This window comes from Desmodus rotundus, chromosome 1 (genome assembly GCF_022682495.2).
Source record: "Desmodus rotundus isolate HL8 chromosome 1, HLdesRot8A.1, whole genome shotgun sequence".
Taxonomy (NCBI): Eukaryota; Metazoa; Chordata; class Mammalia; order Chiroptera; family Phyllostomidae; genus Desmodus; species Desmodus rotundus.
This window is the reverse complement of record NC_071387.1, coordinates 102768502-102791050: the sequence shown is the minus strand read 5'-3', so window position 1 is coordinate 102791050 and position 22549 is coordinate 102768502. Positions and strand designations below refer to the sequence as shown.

The 22549-nt window shown below is 41.6% G+C and overlaps 1 protein-coding gene and 1 pseudogene across 1 annotated transcript in view; one reads left to right on the top strand and one right to left on the bottom strand.

The window, feature by feature from the left end:
- The window catches only part of RBFOX1 (RNA binding fox-1 homolog 1), a 2121844-nt gene that overhangs the window by 1333374 nt on the left and 765921 nt on the right, over positions 1-22549 (bottom strand). The gene's annotated exons all lie outside the window — the stretch shown is intronic.
- On the top strand, positions 7310-7721 carry LOC112298491 (small ribosomal subunit protein eS17-like; annotated as a pseudogene).

Genomic DNA, 22549 nt, shown 5'->3' with positions numbered 1-22549 from the left:
TTAGTTAATGTTATCCCCCTCTTTCCCTCCCTATCTGCACCTTCCACTACTACCCACTACACCATCATAGCCAAGCAAGGTCGATCTTGCCTCCTTCCCTCTCAGTTCCCAGTGGTACCTTCTGTGTCCTGACCCATAGCTCCGATTAATATAAACAGTGCCTAACTAACCTACTTTGTTTCCATTTGGTATCCTCCAATCTGTTTTCCACAGTGCAGCCAGAGGGTGGTCTAAATGTGTGTGGAATCAAGTTATCCCTCTCTTTAGATACTCCTAAGCCCTCCCCACCCTACCACCACTATTTAAGGTGGCTGAGAATATGCTGGGCCTCTGACTCCTGCCTTTCCTTTCCTACTTTCACTCCTTTCACCCCCAGACAGGGCCTTTCTCCAGCATCTCAGCTTGCTTGCATCTGGATTGTTGTATATGCTATCACCCTAGCCAAAGCCATCATTCTTCTTCTCCTCTTTCCTCTTGTCATTGACTAAACCAACTCCTCTCTCCACTAGAACTCCTGCTCCAATCCCAAGTTACTTCCTTAAAAATGCAGAATGCTTTCTTTGACCTCCTATAGGTAGCCCAACAGCATCCTGTTTCTCCCTTCAAAGCAGTTACGGAGAAAGTATGAGAATGGTTTTTTACTTTATTTTTTTAACATTTTATTTATTTATTTTTAGAGAGAGGTAAAAGGAGGGAGAAAAAGGGAGAGAAACATCAGTGTATGGTTGCCTCTTGAGCATCCCCTACCGGAGACCTGGCCTGCAACCCAGGCATGTGCCCTGAATAGGAACTGAACCGGCAACCCTCTGGTTTGCAGGCCAGCTCTCAATCCACTGAGCCACACCAGCCAGGACAAGGATGGCTTTTTTGATTGTGAATTTGTCATAGAGGTGTCTCTCTGATATGCCACCACACCCTCCCAACCTGGTCCATAATAACTAACATTTAAAAACATGCTAAATGGATATTAAATCAATATAGTTCACCTGTATCACTTAATAGAGAAGTAGAACTGCAAAATAATCAATGACTTGCTAGGACCTTGAATCATAATTTAAAAACTAGATTTTCCCAACTCGGGGCCCATTGCGCACCAGTGCTACCCCGCATTCACTGGGATATTCTGCCCTAACCTAATACTGAGCACCTGGAACACTGACCCGTTCCTCCATTTACTTCCACTCCCCACCAGCACCAATAGTGCCACATTTACTGCCCTCATTCTTGAGACAAGGTGAGCATCATCTCCAGATACACACTTGCTATGGCAGCTTCCATCATCTCTCCTGACTTCAGTCTTTCCTCACACTGACCCATAATCCATCCAAACATAACCTTATGACAGGGTCCACATCAAGACCCATCTCTCCATAGCTCTGCCTTCAACATCAAACTAGATGCAAGCTCCAGTTCTGTTCCTGGACCTCCCAATTCTCTACTTACCTTCTCCACCAGAATCATATCTGTCCTCTTTTACCGAGCAAATATCTTTAGAGACCCGCATGGATAATGCCTTTGTTCTTGAGCCCGTGCCTCTGCACGTAACAGCCCCTGCATGCACACTTCCCTTTAGATTTCTCTTTGACAGTTCATACCCTCTGCTTCTTCAAACTCGGTCCAAGTATTTCCCTTGTACAGAAAAATTATCCCCTAACATCACAATCTAGCCCCGATCCATCACTCAATGTGCTGTGTAATGAATTAATCTATAAACGAGTGGATTTTAGACCTACCATGATAACCAATAAACTATAAAAAGCATTTCAGCACATTTGATTTCTAAGGCATTGTTCTGTCCTGGCTACTAGATCTCAGACAAAATGAGTGCATATAAAAACACAATCATGTCAGAACAAATATTTTTCAAGTCCTCTGGGAGACCCTCTTCCTTCCACTGCAAGGAAGACATAGAATTAATAATGCTAGAGCAATACAACATCGACTTTAAGTCACAGCTATTTAGGCCAGAAAGGAGATGTGGGGCTGCTCTCCACAGCTCTCAGGATAACACATCCTATCACCCCACCTGAAAGGCACCTGTCTTCCGTTCTTTAGGATGTCAAGGGAAGACCCCAACCTTCTCCTGCCCCCACTCTCGTGTTCACCAACCATCCCATTATTATATATTTTTAAAAGATTAAGTTATATCTATAAATTTATGTTTTAAACTAGTAGCTAGCAATAGCTCACAGTCTTTCCACAAGTTTTATTTCTTATGAAAATATAGACATAAGCAATATAAACATGTACATTGATCAGGGAGAGATAATATATTTTATTTATATAATTATTAGGAAGTTTTAAAATGTTCAGCCTAGTGTGGCCCAGGCTGTTGTGATTCAGTTGGTTGGAGCATCATCCTGTTAAATTGAAAGGTTACGGGTTGGATTCCCAATCAGGGCACATGCCTAGGTTGTCAGTCTGATCCCCAGTTGGTGTGCAAATGGAAGGCTGGTGTTTCTCTCTCACATCAATGTTTCTCTTTCTCTCTGTCTCCCCCTTCTTCTCTCTAAAATCAATAAATCTATTTTTTTCAATTAAAATGTTCAGTGTGAATTGCCACTTGAGACGATCATCCCCAAGCCCCTGTTTGCAAACACTACCTTATTTTGTTGAGAACTAGGATGTGATGGAAAGAGGCAGGTTGAGGCTAGAAAAACAAGGTGCAGGTTTGCATTGTGCTGTTGAGTACTCAAGTGGCCTTAACCTCTTTGAACTTCAGTTTCTCCATTGTAAAATGGGGATAATCAGCTCATTGTCAGTATTGAATGCCTTGTGACAGGGGAAGATCACCCAGAATGTGGGCAGAAGGGAAGGCTCAATAAAGTGAATTTAGCAGAAAAATGGAAGGAGAAAAAATGATAGCAAGTATAGGCAAGTTTTATTTCAGGGTTTTGTATAAAGAAGATTAGAGAAACAGGGTGACAGATGGAGGGGAAGTGGAGTCACAGAAGATTTTTTTCCCTTCACTTTGCATATATTATAGCATGTGCACATGGTGATGGGTGTGATCGTGTCCTGTCTAAAGGTGTCAGATACCGTCTCTAAGATGGAGAGTCCTAAATGTGTACCTTTATATGAAACATCTTCCTTATCCTCCAGACTCAAAGAACCTACTGTCTCCTTGACATCTCTCCTTAGAACTCCAATGGGCACCTCATGCTGAATCAGTCCAAACATGAACCCCCAGTTCCTCCCCCTTCTTCAACTCTCTCTTCTTCCTTCTTTCCCTCCCTGACAATCTGCTCCTCTTGCAACTCATCTTGGAAATAGCACTTCCATTTTTGAAATGCTCAGGCTGAAATTCTTGTAGTAACCATTGGCTCCTCTATCTTTGGTACATCACAGTCAATCCACTACCTAAGTACCCTGTCTTAGCTTTTGAAATACATCAAACTCTGACCAGTTCTTACTCCTGCATTGCTACCAACCTGCCCATATCTCACCTGGATGTCTGTAATGCTCCCTGCTTTGACCTTACCCCACATCTCTTCTCCACCCAACAGCCAGAGTGTTCCTTTAAAAATGTGCATCATGTCATGCTGTCCCTCTGCTCAGTAGCCTCCAATGGCTTGCTGTCTCACTCAAAGCAAAATCCTAGGTCCATCCCATGACCTTGAGAGCCCTACGTGATCTAGCTCCTGCTAACTCTGATGTCATATACTACCATTCTCACCTCTCTCATAACCCCCACTCTAGCCATACCAAACTCCTTACTGTGAATGTGACAAACAATATCCAGCCAAGTGCCTTTGCCCTAGCTGTCCCTCTTTCTGGTCCTCCCAGATATCCACATGGAACTAACTCTTCCTCACCACTTCCAGGTTTCTACTCAAATGTCACATCTCAGAGAGGCAATCCCAGAGCTCCATGCAAAAAAAAGCATCCCTCACCCATTGTATCATGTCCTGTTCTCCTTACCTTGTTTTCTTTTTTTCTTTTTTGAAGATTTTATTTATTTATTTTTAGAGAGAGGGGAAAGGAGGGAGAAAGAGGAGAGAAACATCAATGTGTGGTTGCCTCTCACGCACCCCCTACTGGGGACCTGGCCTGCAACCCGTGCGTGTGCCCCAACTGGGAATTGAACTGGAGACCCTTTGGTTCACAGGATGGCACTCAATCCACTGAGCCACACCAGCCAGGGCTGTTTTATTTTTCTTCATGTCCATTGCATTATATGTCATTTCTTTTTATGTATATGTCTGGGTCCCCCCCATATCCCCATCCCTGGCAGAACATAAGTTTCTTGAAAGAATTTTGTTTATGCTTGCTTTTATGTTACACATTAAGTTTCTAAAAGACTGCCAAGAATTTAGTAAGTGCTTAATAATATTTGCCAGTGAATTAATATATATAATCTGATATTTCTGGCTTTCTTTCCCTGCACCCCTCACCAATAAATTAATATAAACAAATTTCAATAAAATAGTATGTTCCATGGCTAAATAAAAGTACATTAAGAGGTTTATTCAGATATTTTTTTAGAATTCACTCTATTTTTAACAAGCTAAATATTTTCATTAAAAAAGAATCATGTAAAAATAGGGCCTCACTATATTCACATGTTTCCATAGGAATATAGAAGAAATAAGTTAAAGGCTGTGCTATTTAACTACAACCTTTCCTAAATGCCCATAGGTGATAAGAAAATCCAATGTAATCAGCCTTTGTTACAATAAACATTACTTTAAAGTAATAAAGTCATGCTGTGATATTTAGGTTTAAATGAGTTGAAAAAACTTATATGTTTAATGATAAAAGGAATGGCTAAGTAAACATTAGATCAATTCAATACAATGTTATGCAACAATCAAAATAATAATTGGAAGAAGGTAGACTTATGAAGAATATTTATAGGTTGAAAACAATAAAAAATGAATGCATGTTATTATTTGAGTATGTAAACATATATCCATAAAGATATAAGTATACCTTTAAAAAATCATTGCAGGTTGGTGGTATTACAAGTGGGCCTTTCCACTTATTCTAAAATGACTGTGCTATATTGTCTTATTATGTCAATTAAGAAGTGATATTTTGTAAAAGTGAAAGAGAATACAGCAGGGAAAAAGAACAACACTGAATTAAAAGCCAATAAATATTCCAGTCCCTAATCTTCCAATCACTTACTTAAAACAACATCTTAGCAAGTTATTCATCACTTCTGTGTCTAAGTGTTCTTTTCCAGAGAGTACGGATAATAACGTAATGCAATTTCCAAAGAGTATGAGTGGCAAAAGCAATGCTCCAGGGTCATCAAATGTTCTCATATTCCTCCTGAGCATAGGAGGTCTGCATTACCCAGCCTCCCTTGCATCCGATGGGACCCTGTGACTGAGCTCGAGCCAATGCAATGTGATCAAAAATGGTAGAAAGCACTTCCAGGAAACATTCCACATTAAGTGTTAATGTTCTCTTCCCCCTATTCATGGGGCTTGAACTGGAATATTCCAAGATAATGGAGTCACAGCTAGAGAGAGCCTAGACCCAGAGAAAAACCCAATTCTCATCAGACCACTATGAAAAGAAGAAATAAGTCTTAATTACGTGACACCATTAACATATTGTGGGTTTGCTGCATGCTGCTGATGTTGGCTCCTGTCTTAGCCTGTTTGGGCTGCTTTAACAAAAATACCATAAACTGGGTAGCTCATAAACAACAGAAATTTATGTATCACAATTCAACAGGCTGGGCAGTCCAAGATCACGGTGCTGGCAGATCCAGTGTCTGGTGAGAGCCTGCGTCCTCTTTGACGACCATTTTTTCACTGTAACCTCACCATGCTGGAAGGGAAGGGAGGTTTCTCAGGCCTCTTTTTATAAGAGCTCCAGGCTCATGACTTAAGCACCTCCCACAGGTCCCACCTCCTCATACCATGACCTCAGGAAAACTTTGAAGAAAGCCCAAAATGCTCCCCGATGAAACTGCTAACATAAACATATGGGGGGTTTTCTTGCTTGCAGGAATAAATAAATTTGAGACTATGATGATGATTTTACATGAGGCCTTCCATTGAGTTGTGCCCTTGGCTGGATGACAAGATGCAAATGTACATTAGCAGTGGTTGGGACTACCAGCTATGGCTCAGTGAGGAGGCCAGCAAATCCTCCCTCTAAAAACACCACACTACAAAGCTAGAAAAAATCAACCCTCCATCCAATTTCTCAGCACTCTAAAAATCAACCAAATGCATCCAACACTCTGGAAGTATTTACTTGAAAAACTACTGGGCTTCGGGTAAGAAGGGTAGGAATCTTTGGTGTCCCAGACGGGGAGGACTCCCATTCCTAGCGAGCATGAAGGCTCAGCCCAGGTGGGCTGGCTGTGAGTCCCGGCAGCTTTGCTGCCATAGTCAGAAGGGTTCATTTGATTTGAAGTGGAAAGCGGTGACTATCCAGCAGCATCATTAGTAGAAGTGATATTCTACTTGCTGGTGGAAAAGTGGGGAGAGCCCATGGCATAACTGACCTGAGCTTGTGGTTGGGCAAGCATATTCCAAATTGAGATCATGTACAGGTTCAGTGGAGAGTGGAAAGGTCCTAAGCCATCTACACATTTCTGACCGATCCTAAGACAGCGCACAGATGAAAATGTGATCCCGAAGGGCCCAGCAAGTGTAAATACTTGGGAAGACTTGCAAATGGCCTGAACACTGGATACACTTCCCTACACATACATAGACCCATTGACAGAAAACAGGAGCCTTCTTACTAAGTGTTCAAACATAGGCTTAGTTCCCTTTTTGGTTGGCCATTCATCTACATAGACAATGGAGAAAGCCCTTGGAAACCAAGATTAAAAACAAAAGAAAACATAGAAAAATGACAGTAACAATAAGAACTGAACAAAGGCATGAGTGGCCACCTACCAGGGGGAAACAGATTTCACAGTTCTAGCCCAGACAAGTTTACAAACAAAGATACAAACAACAAAGGCAGAAACAACAGTAACCACCTGGGGGAAATGTTGCCTAAATATCTACCTTTCAACAACAACAAAAATTATGAAACATGCAAAAAAATAACAAATTGTGGCCAATACTCAAGGAAAAGAGCTGTCACTATATATACATCATCTCTGTATGTCAGCAGATATTGGATTTAGCAGACAAAGCCTTCAAAAATTATTACAAGTATGCTCAAAGAACTAAAGAAAAATGTTAAGAATCAAAATATGCAACTGATGAATACAAAAGTAGCAAATTTAAATAAAGAATACAATTAAAAGTTTTATAGGAATACTGAGTGCAATTGTGCAGTTCAAGAATTACACATCCTAGGTTTCCTCTTTTGCCAGGGACCCACCAAGATGGGCCGTGTTCGCACCAAGACCACGAGGAAGGCAGCCCGGTTCATCATGGAGAAGTACTACACGTGCCGGGCCATGACTTCCACACCAACAAGCATTGCATGCGAGGAGATCACCATAATCCCCAGCAGGAAGCTCTGAAACAAGGTAGTGGGCTGTGTCACACATCTGATGAGGGGGATTCCCAGAGGCCCCATGAAAGGAATCTAGATCCAACAAGCTGCAGGAAGAGGAGAGGGCAGGGAGAGACAATTACGCTCCTGAGGTCTCAGTCCTGGGTCAGGAGATCATTGAAGGTGATCCTGACACTAAGGAGATGCTGAAGCTCTTGGACTTTGGCAGCCTGTCCAACCTGCAGGTCACTCAACCTACATTCGGAATGAATTTCAAAACACCATGTGGGGCTGTTTGAATCCTTCTGCTGTGCTGTAATATTATCAATAAACCACTGACAACCAAAAAAATTAGATAACTTATGTAAAAATGAAAAATTCCTGGAGAGACACAAACTATAAAATCAAGGAAAAATAGAAAACCTGAATAGACCAATACCAAAAAAAGAAATTGTTAGTGAACACAAAACTTCCCACAAAGAAACACCCAGGACCAGATGGCTGCACTGATGAACTTTACCAAAATTTTAAAGAAGAATTAACATCAACACTTCTAAATCTCTTAAGAAAGAATAGAAAAAGAAGTAATACAGCTTAACTCACTTAGTAGCCCAGTATTACCCTGACATCAAACCAGGAAAAAAGTATTATAAGAAAAGAATACTACAGACCAACATCCGTTATAAATACGGATGCAAAGAAATTCTCAAGAAAATAAGAGCAAACCCAATCCAGCAACACGGGAAAAGATTTTCAACCATGACATACAAAAATCTGTCAATGTAACATGTGATAATCATAGAGTTAAAGACAAAACCACACAATCACCTCAACAGACACAAAAAAGATTTTGACAAACACCTACAGCTGGTATCATACAAAATGGTGAAACCCAATAAGCTGCTCCCAAACTCCTGACCCACAGAAACTATGAATGATAACAAATGTCTCTGATTTAATACATTAAGTTTTGAGTTAATTTACTTCACAACAATAGATATCTATAAATAATAGTAACAATAGCACCATAAGAAGGAGGGAAAGTGGAGGAGGAGCAGTAGCAGCAGTAGCAGCAGTAGTAGTAATAGCTGTTGTTGTAGAAGTAGTTGCTGTCATACAGGCTGTTGTCATACAGCCTCTGTGCCAGCAGGGCTCTGAGTCAGGGCTCCAGAGTGACATGAGGGCTGATGCAGAGCTCAGCCAGTAAAGGGTGTCCAAGCCCGTGATGCCCATGTCCAAGGCATCAGAGGGTCCCAGCATGGGGTCAGGTCTCTAACACTTAAATTCTTCCTAAGGTCACAATTTATCCTACACAGGACCAAGCCTACCTGGAAAGATTAAATGGCCCTAGCTGTGGGCACAAGTAACATGGAGAGGGGATCCGGCATCCCAGGAAGTGAAGTGGAAGGACCACCAAAATCAACACCTGTTCTCAAGAAGATGTCTGTATCATAATTACAGAGTCTGGGAACCTCAGGCTTGAACAGTTGAAGGAGGAAACAACCCCCATGTAGCCCCCACCTCATCTAACACATCCAGGAGTTATCCGACAATTGCTTTAGGGGGCACCTTGCTGTCTCCAGGTCCCTAGATTCCTGACCACTTGCACCCTCTTTGTAGTAAGACAGCTGCTCTCCGGTGCTCCTCTCACCCGCCCACCCTTCTGTCTCACCAGAGCCAGCCCTTGAGGCCCTCCAAATGGCTTGTTGGCACAGTCTACCTATATTTCCTCTTTCCTTCCCAACATGAGAAATTTATGTTCTAAATGAGATATTTTGGCCCCTAATTTGTTGTAGATTTTTTCCTCTTTTTGTGAAGGTGTTCAGCTGTAGGAGCTCAGGGCTCCTCATGACAGAAAATGTCGATCTGTATCTACTTTACTTTTAGTCACAAGTGAAAATAGACAAACCGTTGCTAAAGATATAAAGTAAGGTTAAATTTAGAAGTTATATAAGTAAACACAGATATATTAATCTGATAAAAGTCTTAAAGGACTACACAAAAAGGGAGACAAGATGACCATTAGGATCCCCCTGATTCAAAGATTCGAGATTCAATAAGAACCTTGTGTTTAATACAAGGACATCTGAGATAAATACATTCCCTCTGTTACATTGTTTCAAAAGTATGCTTTTATTTGCAGAAAGCCATCAGTAATGGGAATTCTAAACATATTTGGAAAATACTTAGTAAATACTTAATTTCCTGAATCCATAGACATGGAGAGCAAAAGGTAAATAGGAGAAAGTGACCTCTGTAAGTGTGGGCAAGGTCATAGGCTAGTGTCCATGTTCCCATAACCATAACCAAATATTCATAATATTCTTCTTTCTGTTGGATAGAAAGCAATCGTCATGTTTAAGGGAAGAATGAGATTCTAAAACATGACTGTTTCAAAACAAAGTCAATTTAAAGTTCTAAATTTTAAAATCACAAAGTATCCAAAGTGTTAAATGGCTCCATCTTCAGGGTAAATGTGAAAAGTCTCTATTTTCCTCAGCCCTGAAAATGCAGGAGCTATTTCAAGTCTTTCCTGAATTAGACAAATGTAGCTGTGGACTCAAATCCCCCCCCGGCTCCAGCAACCATAGCTACACAATCAGCTTTGCCTGTGATCAGTGTCCACAAGGAGTCGGAAAGTGTCCTTACCCCAGAGTGGGCTTGGGTGCACGCATTCGTAATTCAAACTCTCATGATATTCAAAACACTGGTGAGTAGAGTAATGCTTTCTCTCCAAGGGCATCTGGAAAGTTCTCCCACAAATGTCCTCTCGAGTGCCTTTGTATCTTATTGGGATGACAGTGGTGGGAGCAGGTCTTACTTTTCTCCTTTCCCAGAAAAAAGAAATAGGGTAGGAATCTAATTCCCTACATTTTGTAAGACCACTATTGAACTTGAAAACAATTTGTATTTTTTATGGAACAATAGAAAAATTAACAAGCAACTTCTATTCACATGATATTATAAGAAGACAAAAACATATAGACCACTCCTTCAGTCCCCCAAATCACAAGCTAATAGTTCAATGTGAAAGAGATCAATTAAATTTAGAGCTGGGAATTACATAAGTAAACTGATATTGGCCACAGACCACAGTGGGAGGAAGAAAGCTGGATGGAGGGCAAAGGGAGAAGGAACCAAGACAGGGCAGGGACACGAAAAGCTCTGTAATGTTAGGCAGTATATGAGTAGGATGGTGGAAGAGGGCAGAGAGCACAGCCAATAGCTGGCTTTAGAGAAAACAAGAAAAGAGGTTCAGTTGTCTAATTCTGCAATGAAGAAAAAGGAGATCAACACAATAAAATTACCAGAGTAAATAATGCAAATTTTGGCCGCGCTCATTTCTTTAGTATGACCATCTTGTTATTTTCAGTCACTAACATAAACTAGTGGGTGCAGCCAGAAGTTGACACATCTCCACTTGCAAGAGTTACCATCCTTTCTTCAATGCATACAACAAAGGCACTGGGAATACCACAGTTAAAAAACATACCAGTGGGTTGCCTACTCTCATGGAGACTGCAGCCTATGTGGACACTTGTCGCAGGCAGTTCAGGCCAAAAGTGGGCTTCCCCCGGGTAAGGACACATGTGCCTCATAGACATATAATACTGTTCTCCATTTATTCATAAAATTAAATATATGCTTATCTGGTTTTAGCTTGTAACCAGTGCAATATCTCAGATTTAAAAAACAAGAAAATGACCTAGGAATCTCTGTTACCAAATAATAACAATGATAATAGTTACAGTAATCATTATGATAGGTACTATTTATTGAGCTCTTACCAGATGTTAGAAACTAGGCTTTTAGTTTACTAACGTGTCGTTCATTCTTCACAAAGTTTCTTCGAGGTTACATATCATTATTGCCCTCTTTTACAACTGGGGAGATGGAGGTGCAGAGAACTTAACTAAATTATTTAGAGCCCCATGTCTAATTTGGAGCTGAGATTTAGAACTGGGCTCTCTGACTCCAGAGACAGCCCCTCCCCACTAAACCAGTGGTTCTCCCACGTGGCTGTTCAGTAGACTCACCTGGTAGACTTGTGAAAAACCACCAACACTGGGGACCCAGCTCCAAACCTGTGAAATCAGAATCCCTGGGGATGGAGTCCAAACAGTGTTTTTTATTTCTGAATGACCCCATGTGATTCTCACATGTAGTCAAAAGTTGAGAGTCTCTGCATGAGGCAGTCTTCTCTTCCCACGACATAACTATGAAATTTTCTGATGGTCCCCACACACTTCCTCTTCTGGTCACCGAGAGAGAGTGCTTCGAAAGCGCTGCTAAGCAACATGCTGCCTGCAGAGCAGCAGCGGCGCCCGCGGGAACTGGTGATAAGCACGGCCTCGCAGGCTTCATCCCAGACCTACTGACTCAGAAACCGGTCATTTTATTCAGATCCTGATATACACGTTAAATGAGTATCATCACAAAGTGTGCCCTAGAGAGGACACACTCGTTCCTGGAGTGATGAATAGGTGTAAGAACAACTAATGCACAGCAATAACCATCACCTTCGCTGCCCAGCCTCCCAACACCCACCAGAAAGACAGCCATCCCCACCAAGCATTCTGTGGTCAAACACACCGGGGACAGACTGGATTAAACCAAGTCAAATTACTTTCTCTACTCCAGACTCTAGCAAAACCTATAATGTTGAAGTACTAATGTGTACCATAAATCTCCAAGAGGAGAAATTTCCCAAATATTTATAGCTGTGGTACCCTGTAACTCAGAAATCCTATTAACATCTTTTGCAGACAATGTGTTTCTAGGGACATATTATGGAAAATATATATTCAGAAGAGATGACCATTTTTCTTACCTCGATGGCTACCCTGCACACCTTTTCATAGTTAGGTGCTGGCTATTTGCTTATTACAATGAATATTGGTAGTAGCCATAAAATTGTAGCAAACTTTTATCAAGCACTTGCTTTGTATATCAGGCATAGTTCTAAGTGCTTATACTGTGTTAACTCATTTTATCTTCATAACTACTCTGTTAGATAGGTATGGCTCGTATCACCACTTCATGGTAAAGGAAACAGGAATAGATGAGTTAAGTAACTAGTCCAAGGTCATACAGCTCGTAAATGGTGGGTGCAAGATTTTAACCCAGGCCATCTAGCTCCAGAGCCTTTCTTTTAATCGCTGGATTATTGGAAAAGGGATTGCTTGCATTCCAGCTACTCTCAAAGGTATCCTGAGATACCTCTCTAAGGTATCCTTAGAGTTTCTAAGCTTAGCCCCTCAGTCTGAACTTTTATAAGAGAGCATAAAACCTTCACTCAAACACTCAAGTGCACTCATCTACCATGAGATCTCAATGCTGATATTTCCAATCACGTGATGCTCACGTGATGCTCGTTAAGGGAATGAGCACCACAGCATGTGTTCAAAGCTGATGCTCCTATGGCTGAGTGTCTAAGTTTTGCATTCTTAACATGTGACACACTTTGCTCTCTGATGGAGCATACCAGTGGGGGCCGCAGGGTACTGATCTTTCATCCCTTCCACCACTCAGTCTGAAGCACAAACCAGCAAGTCTGGGGAATCAAGGCCCAGCCATCAATAAGATGATGCCACCTCATAGATGTTCAAACCAAGCCAGAATATTCCAGGGGCTGGTCGTGTTGTTCCCCAACTACAGGTAAATGAACTCAAGTGAATGTGAAAAAAAGAAGCATAGTCTTGGGAGCTCACTGCTGCAGAGTCAAGAATTTGCATTGTTTTTTAAGCTGCCCTATGTTTGGGGCTCACTGAGAATCACTCAGTGGAAGATTCATGTCTGAAAAAGGGGCAGAGCTATCCGCAGGCACATAGTTAGTAAAAATCAGGCTCTGAAATGAAGGCTAGTGAGGGTCCACTCTATACAACCAAAATAATTCTGCCTCTTTCTTCCACAGCAGGAACACTGGATCTGGAAGGCCAAGGAGTAATCATCCAGAAAAAAAGAACAGTCACTAGTGAGCAGGGAAAGAGGGTTGTTCATGTTTGTTGTTCTTGTTGTTTTGGTTTTTTAGTTTTCCCTTGAGTGCTGGGCATGTGTCTATAAATAATGCATAACACTAACTAAGGTCTTGTCTGTGTGCTGGGTATCTGCTGTGTACTTTAAAGACGTTTGATCTTTAAATACTCAGTTCAGTCTTTTGACAAATTTTTAAGAGTTTACTTTGTGTCAGGCACTATTCTGGGTATTGGCAGCTATAGTGGTCAGAATCATGCCCCCACCCACCCCTCAAATGTCCACATTCTAATCCCCAGGACCAGGGAATACATTAATTTACATACTCAAAAGGGACTCTGAATTGTGGTTAAGGACTTGGCAGCAGAGGGATTATCTTGGATTGTCCAGGTAAATACAACGTTCTTAAAATCACATGAGTCCTTCAAAGTGGAGAACCTTTCCTGGCTGAGATCAGAGGGAAATGCGAATAGTGAAAAAAGGCATGGACAGTTGCTATGTCCCTGGCTTTGAAAGTGGAGGAAGCAGTCCAGAGACAAGGAGTGTGGGTGGGCTCTAGAAGCTGGAAGAAACAAAAAGAGGATTCTCTCCTGGGGCCTCCAGAATGGAAAGCAGCCCTGCCTACAGCTTGATGTTCACTCAGTGAGACCCATGTTGGACCTTGGATCTACAGAACTATACACCAACAAATTTTGTGTTGTTTCAGTTACCAAGTTTGTAGCAACTTTTTAATGATTTTTTAAATCCTCTCCTGAGGACATGCTTATTGACTTTAGAGAGAAAAGAAGGGAAGGAAGGAGGGAGGGAGAGAGAGAGAGAGAGAGAGATACATTGATGTGAGAAACATTAATGGGTTGTCTCTTGCACTCAACGTGACCAAGGATTGGACCCACAACCTAGGTATGTGCCCCAACTGGGAATCAAATCTGCAATCTTTTGGTGCATGGATGACATTCCAACCAACTGAGCCACCCATCCAGGGGTGCAGCAATTTTTTATGTCAGTGATAGAAAACAAATACAACGTTGAGCTGGGTGGTTCAGTTGGTTGGAGCATCATCCTGTGCACCAAAAAAAGGTTGCAGGTATGGGAGACAGCTGATGGATGTTTCACTCTCATGTGATGTTTCTCTCTCTCTCCCTTCCTCTCTAAACTCAGTAAAAACAAGCAGTAAACAAAACAAATAAAGCATTGAAAAGAACCCCGCTCTCATAGAGGTTACAGGTTTGTGAAGCACCCTGTAAATATTACCCTCCTGATTTTAAAGAACAGCAAACAGGTATAGGAGAGCTAAACAACTTGACTCCATTCATACAGTTAATAACCCAGAGAGGCAGGACTTGAACTCAGGAAGTCCAACTCCAAAGGCTACGTCATACCCATTATCCTATGCTGTGTGTCACAAACAGTTGTGGGGCCTGCCTATCAGAGGACATGGAGTTGGGTGGCCCAAGGTGCTGCCACAGAGACTCTTGTTTCACTGGAAGGTGGTCAGGGGAGATGTAGGATGACAGTTATGCCCTCCAGAAACCAGAGTTTGCTCACATGACTGGACCTCAGGTGGGTTTTGACTTCAGAACTCACCTTCCTGTTTCTCTGACTCATTCCTGCTTCCTCTTCCTTCCCGCTGAAGTGACTGGGAGAAGATGAAGACACTGCATCTCCCTGTTGTCCAGGTGTCACTGTCCCTGCACAAGGGTCCTCTTAGCGCTTACTGCTGAAGTGTTAGCCACAGGGCCTTGTTTTCAGGACTATTTGTCCACAAAGAGGTGTGACATCCTTTACCAATAATAAGGGTGACCAAATTATCCACTTTCTTCAGTTCTCAGTCATTTTTACCTTTCATCTTAAGACACATGCAACTTCTCTGCTATTCTAAAGGATGGGGTCCCCCCCCCCAATTTCCACAAGCTATTTATACCCTAGACCAGGCTGGGACCTGAAATCCAGGATATGCTTGTCCCCTTGCTCCTGAGTTACAGCATTATACAGTATGTTTTACAGCAAGACATTTCCAGAAGTACTTCAGATTTAACTGCTGGTCAAACAAGTCCAGTAACAAAGTACCCCACCAGAAGTCAGCTATGTTTTTTTCTAAGTTTTCGCTACTGAACTACTACTGCCTTGCCAAACCATGTTTCTAGATCTGGCCCAAAGATATTACTGAGGCAGTTTCTAAATAAGGTCTTGAACCACTTATGGTAGCAAAGAACTAGACCAAGAGGGAACGCTTTAAATACAGTGGGGGGCAACTGGACTAGGAAGCCTTGAAATGGATGTTAGAGATTGATATGTTGTCATGGAAGATGTTCACACTATGTGTCATTACAATGGTTAGATACAGAATAACACCCCCCTTTTGCTTACTAAAGTGAGAGAGAGAGAGTAAGCATGAGAGCCTAAGTACCTCAGCATCATAGTTAATAGCACCATGAGTGCTAGTATAATGATATTTATTTCACTTTTTTAAATTTGTGCTTTCACATAGCTAATGCAATCAGCACATGTTCATTTCACACCTACTGTGCCTAGGAATGCATGAAAGGGACTCAGCAGAGAAGAAAGGCCATAATTCCTTGGTAACTTTATTAACCCTTCACTCAGTGGCTATTTACTGCAGGTTTTTCACTTGCCGAGCACTGGTACAGGCACTGGAGAAACAGCGAGGAGCAAGGCTGACATGCCTTGGCTCTCAAGGAGCTTATAGTGTGATGGAAGTCAGAGGAAACGCAATAAGCAAACGGCAAAGTCTCTCTCATCATCTTGTAACCCACCCCACCATTATTTTAACATTATTTCTGTAAATGATGACCTGTTAACTAATGTGTGACTGCCGATAAATAGCCCGTTTGCTTGAGAATCCTAGAAACTACCTTCAAAAGAAGCAGACTCTGACCTGCAGACATTCCAGCTTCAGGAGATTTGCTGATCTTCGTTCAACCACTTATCTGAACAGACTGTGTTGGCTTCCACGAAGTCCCCTCAGCGGAGAACTCTCAACCCCCTCCTTTTGATTCCTCTGTTCGGTTTTTTTCCTCCTCCCTCCTTACAAAAACCCCTGCCCTTGTCCAATTGTTAATATGGTCTCTGTGATGTAGGTCTACCATCTTCTCAAGCTGCCGCTCTTAAATAAACCGACTTTCCTTCCACCAGACCTTGTCTCTTGATTATTGGCTTTCAAGCAACAGGCAGTTGAGCCTGGGTTTGGTATCAATCTCATGGGCTCCAGCTCCATGATTATATCCTTCCTGGTGCCCTGTCCTGACACACTGGTTTCGGCAGCATGCAGTCTATCTCAGCCTCCCACTGACATAGCCCCTCCAAACTCTTTCATTTGTAAGACTTCAAACTCTAAAATCATCTTTCTCTATACTCATTTCTTACCACAATAACACTAAAGTATGTTAGTCCTTAGTGATCTATTCAGACACATCAGTCTTTTCCATTGTCAAGTTCAACTCTTGCATTCATTCCACTTCTCTCCCTAACTCTCCTACAGCTAAGAATCAGCCCCAATTATCACATTTCCCTCTGACCTTGGCCCCAGGACCAATGGTCACCTTGGCTTTACTACTCTGCCTTCAGTCATATCTGCTATCCATTTTCTTCTTATATAGTTAATAAAATGATGAGCATGGTTTTACGAAGTCCATTATAACATCAGCAGACCTTCACTGTTCAGGCACCTTTCCCCAAGTCTAAGTCCATGCTTCGGCACACAGCAGGGTTCCCAACCTTTTCTGTCATCCAGACCTTCATCCCCTTCTTGATGCTCCAATGTCATCAGATGCCCCAGCCATCCACAAAAATCTTCAAGGACATCTGATCCCAGAGAGCATCTGTGGGGGAGGGAGTTGAAACAAAGAAGTGACAGGGCCAGTGGAAAGTCAGAACACCAAGCCAGGTAACAGGAATCTCCTGGTTAAACACCTCTCCCCCCAATATTTAATAAGCTCTGCAAAGAAAGGACTTCCCCCCAGCCCCCAGGAGTGACAGAGAGTGAGAAAAACAACCTACAGAGTTGCAAGTATCAGAAAGACATAAAGACCTTAGCAGATAGCTTAGTTCCAGGAAGATAAAGATATCATTATCTATTATCTGACAGGTCCTCTGGGCAATTTTTACACATAATCTGTAATGATCAAAATGCATTTTCAAGGTTGTATTGTTATACACTTATTATAGATAATGAAACTGGGCTCAAGTTAAGTAATTTGCACAGAACCAATATGTTTGGGAGCCAGACTTTTGAACTCAAGCCTGTCTGAGCCTAAGTGTAAGACATACCCTCTCCCTTAGTAGTTAATATTTTAGTTAGAAGGAGAAAAATAAACAGAAATTAGAACGAATTGTTATGGGAATTCCTCAGGGTGGGTGTGGGGTGGGGGTGGAGACCTGATTGGCCCTGAAAACTTCTGCATCATGCAATGAACCTTTTTTTCCCTGCTCATGTGAACAGATTAAACTAATAGATTATGAGCATTATTCTTAAGCAACTTATATCAGGGTTGATAGGAGCCTGTTCTTGAAAGATAAGCTGCATATCAGCACTGAGAGAAAATGAATTAAAATGCAAATCTGAGTGTGCCCCCATTGTTAGGCTATCTTTAATAGATATGTCTTCCTGAATACATCACAGGCAAAAACTGTCAGTTTGCATCCCAAATAAAGCAAAACCAACCTCTAATGGCATTTTGCTAAGGGTAAAGTTTATAATTGGATTTTTCCAGGGGCGGAGTTTGTAGTTGACCTTCACCTGGACCTGTTATCTTTGCCTCATGGAAGAGAAAAAAAAAAGGACAACAACTTCTTCTCCCTGACCCTTTTCTGGAGCAGTGGTTTGACCAAGCACCAAAGCCTCAGCTGCAAGGAAGAAAACCCTACATCTTCTGCTCCCCAGTCCCAAAGGGAGCAGCACCTACTCTGAGGCCCCAAGACTGTGCCCATCATGGCTCAGACCTACCTTCAGGCAGGTAGCTGACAACAGTTCCATGTGCAGAAGACTGGGCACTGCACTTAAACACGACTAAAGGGTAGGTGAAAATCTTTGAATGTGCTCTGTCTTTTGGTACCCCCAAGTCCCCATTTCATTAGGGTCCAGAGTCAGCACTGTCTGTGCTAGAGAAGATAACGCAACCAAAATTTGTCAGATCCCAAACAAACAGCAATGCAGCATTTAAATACCAGCAAAAAGGAATGTCCAAAAACATCATTAAGCTGTAGTAATATTGGAAATAACAATAATGGCAATAACAGCTAACATCTGCACTTAAAAAAAAAAAAAGCTGAATGAGGAATACAGGTGAGTGATGCAGACTTAGAATGGGAGGGAAGTAGAAATCAGGCTGGTAGAAAAAGTAAACAGCTCCCCTCCCCATCATAATGGCCCTGCCTCCCAAAACGCAGGGTTGGGCATATGACTGTTCAGAGTAGCCTATTTCCACCCAGAGTGGTAACTGTTCTAAGACCAGCCCTGTGAGACAGGCAGAAAGACACCTCTTGTATTTAGGGATTGACAGGGTGCCAAGAGTGAAGAGTTCTTCTTGTCTTGAAAGCAAAGACACTGATGAAGATAGAGTCTAGAGTTCAGGGTCATCCTAGTCACCACTTGAAGACTGTCTACCTAAGAATAAAATCAAAATAAGAAAAAGAATCAGAGATGAGAGATAGAAAAAGGAAAAGACAGAGAAAGAAAGAGACCCTGATGACATTTTTTGAGCCCCTGAATCTGACCACCTACAACTTGGTGAACCAATGGAACTTCCAGTTAGGTGACACAACCTATATTCTCTATATTATTTGTTTGAGTTGGGTCCCTGTCTAGAGAACCCTGAAGCACACAGAGTCAATTTCAGCAGGAGAGGAAGGGCCGTGAGACGGAGTGGGTGGGTGCTATAGGTCAAAGTCAGATACTTCATTGTATTGTCAACTAAAATGTTTTCTACTTTGAGAACCGGAAGCCACTGGAAGACAAACAACTCAATTACGTATTCATTTATTTAGCACCAATGTGAATAGATAACATCCTATGGAAGAAGTGCATAATTTTCACACACACCATCTGTGTGTGTGTGTGCGTGTGTGTGTGTGACAAGGGTGCATGCACACACCTCATTGAAGAAACATTAAACACCCCTTTCTCATCAAATGCAGTTACTGCGGGGGACCGGGGGGTGTCCCAGCAGTTCCAGCATGTGAGTTTGACATTCTCCTTTTTCTCATGCATGTTCCACTTTACCACTGGGCTCTCCTTTTCCCTACATCTCAAAAATCTCATTTACCTTGCACGGTTGAGTGATCAGACACCTCAGAGTTCTTGTAAATAACCCTTAGCATTGCTGAGTCCTGACGGGGCTGAACGAAAGAGGAAGAGTTTCTCTGTAGCCATAAAAAATTTCATTTCCCCATGTGTCTTGTGAATGTATATGTTCATCTGCATATTTATCAGACACACAACTCTGGCTTTTTAGGGAGATTGAAAATCTAGCTCAGAAGATTTCAACTAGCTGAAATTAATATCCACCAGAGGGCAGACTTGTTATCTTTACTGGGTTTGGAACTCAAATTTGAACTCTTCGGGAGCGAGACCTCTGCAAAATGCAGCTGCTTGCTAAGTACAGTTTCCTCTGGTTTTTACTGTCTTCAGATAATGAATGCTGTAACTTACATCACATGGAGAGTAGGATTGAATGATTGCTTGTTTGGCAGCTGTAAAGGTAGTTCAGAAGATTATCATTTTCTACCAGTAAATATAAAAAACAATGATGCCTCATTCTTTGCTGAGCACCTACTATATATCATGACCTTCATCAGCCCTTTACTTCATCACATTCAGAATAACCTCATCAGGTGGGTACTAAAGTTATTATTATCTCCATTTAAAAACTAAAGAAACTGAGGCTTACCCATTTCATTAATTTACCTAAACTCACCTGACTAATCTGTGAATGATAATTCCATGCTTGTAGCCTAAATAATCACAAGCCAAGTCCTTAAATTACAGCAAAAAAAGTATGACATAATTAATATATAGATAAATTATAGTATTAATCTTTTACATACTTAGAACTATTTAGCTATTACATACTTCCCCCCCAAAATGTAAGGTCTTTGAATAAAAAGATTCAACTTTATAGGACTCTGATTTTGTTAGATGGTATATAGCAATACAGGGAAGTAAGCACTTCAGACCCATTGACAGTCTTCTTGTGATGAGCTTCAGTGAGTGTGTTTAGATGCAAACATTTAAGATAATGGGGAGGGGAAGGGGGAAGTGTTTTTAGGAACAACTATAAAGGACACATGGACCAAACCAAGTGGGGGGGGGTGGAATCAGGGGAGGAAAGTGGGGATGGCTGGGGTGGTGGGGAGGGGTGGGGGATAAATGTAGACAACTGTACTTGAACAACAATAAATAATTTGAAAAAGAAAAAGAAAATACAAAGAGGAATCTTGTGGAAAATGTCACCTCTACCTGATGTATGAAGTTTATAAATGTAATGTTCCCAGAATAGAAATAGATATGCAAAGAACCATACCATTACCTAAAGAGATAATTTTTAGAAGTCTGGTTTAATTTATAATTATTGAAAGTTTACCAAGCTTATAACACAAAAGAAATCTAGTAATTGGCATTAACTATAGTTCAAAAATGTGTAAGTACAAGTATCTGCCTGATTTTGAATGCATAGGCATAATAACACAGTAAACAACTCCCTTTGGAGCTTACAGACTTCAGATGGTGATTAAAATCACAAAATCTTTAGTCGCAGAATTTAAAGCACAATAAAGCAGGCAATGTTTGACAGGCAGGAATTGTACAATACTTCCCACTCCTTCCCTAAATTGGCACTTCTTTCATACCTGCTTCTCTTCTTTAAATGCACTGCATTTTATTAAGGTTTAGGTAAAAATATTCCCACAGGCACCCATTGACTCATAAACACGGCAGATTTAGGTTAAAATGTCAGATGGACACAGCATTTTTACATATCAGTGGTTCTTTAAATCATTTAAAAGTGTGTTCTACTCAAACATTTAGAAAGAAACTAATAATTACCAATAAAGGCTTCCCAATCTTGAGGCTAAGATACCAAGACACTATTCAAGCTTAAAGAACATCCAGCATTTACATGAAAACTCCCATGTCAATGAAAACAAATTAACATACCAATTCCACTGAAAAAAAATAATAACCCTCTAGGGTTTATCTGATTTTTCAAGCCCTGGAAACCTTTCAGCTGCTAAGGTGGTTAATACAATCAAGGGTTGGGACAACAATGTACTCACCCTTTGGTTATGCACAGACAGGGGTCCTTCATGCACAGTGAAATGCCTACGTGGAATTTTGTTTTAACGTGCTACCAAAAGCTGTTTAGTTTACAACATCCCCCCCCCAGAATAGATCTGCTTTGACAATTATTTCATGGTGAGTGGTCTTATCACTCCCCCAAAGCAATTTCAAAAGAGTCCATTGACCAAGAGAGTCCCCTTGGCCTGTCCCCACCCTCTCACCACTTCCAGAAATTCTCCTTTTAAGCAGGAGGCCTTTCATTCTAGGGATCCACTTCCACAGCACCCTTTTCTGCAGTCTTGTGTCCCAAGGACAATTCATAATCAATCTTCCCTGAGCCTCCTTTTGCTGAGTTATTGCTGACACTGCAAAGCACGTCGTACTCCAGTCCTCTGTCCATGGTTTCCCAACAGCCCAGAATATATAGACCCTGAACTGGATGTGGGCATTGCATTCCTCCCCAAGCCTGTTTTTCCTTAAAAAACATCAGTACTGTTGTTCTTGGAAGAAGGAAGAGAGACAACCTCTTGAAACCCTTGCCCCTTGTGTCTGGGAGTGATTAGTGTGTCACTGCCCTTCCTCACCCAGAAAGTAGTTGGTGCTCCTTGAAGATGGACCTTGCGCTCACACATGAAGCCTTGCGCACACCCAGCACTTCCTGTCTACAGCACACATTCTGGTCTTTAGAAATCTGCATTGTTTGATTCTGACACTCATATCAAAGAAGTTTTCTTTTGTGTAATGTTTTTGCAGCTAAGAAAAATAAAGTCAGACTTTCAAAGAGGAACAAAATTAGGTGGTTGTGAAGGACTGACAGTGCTTTGTAGCTCCCCCAGCTCCTGAATTTGGTTCAACCTACTG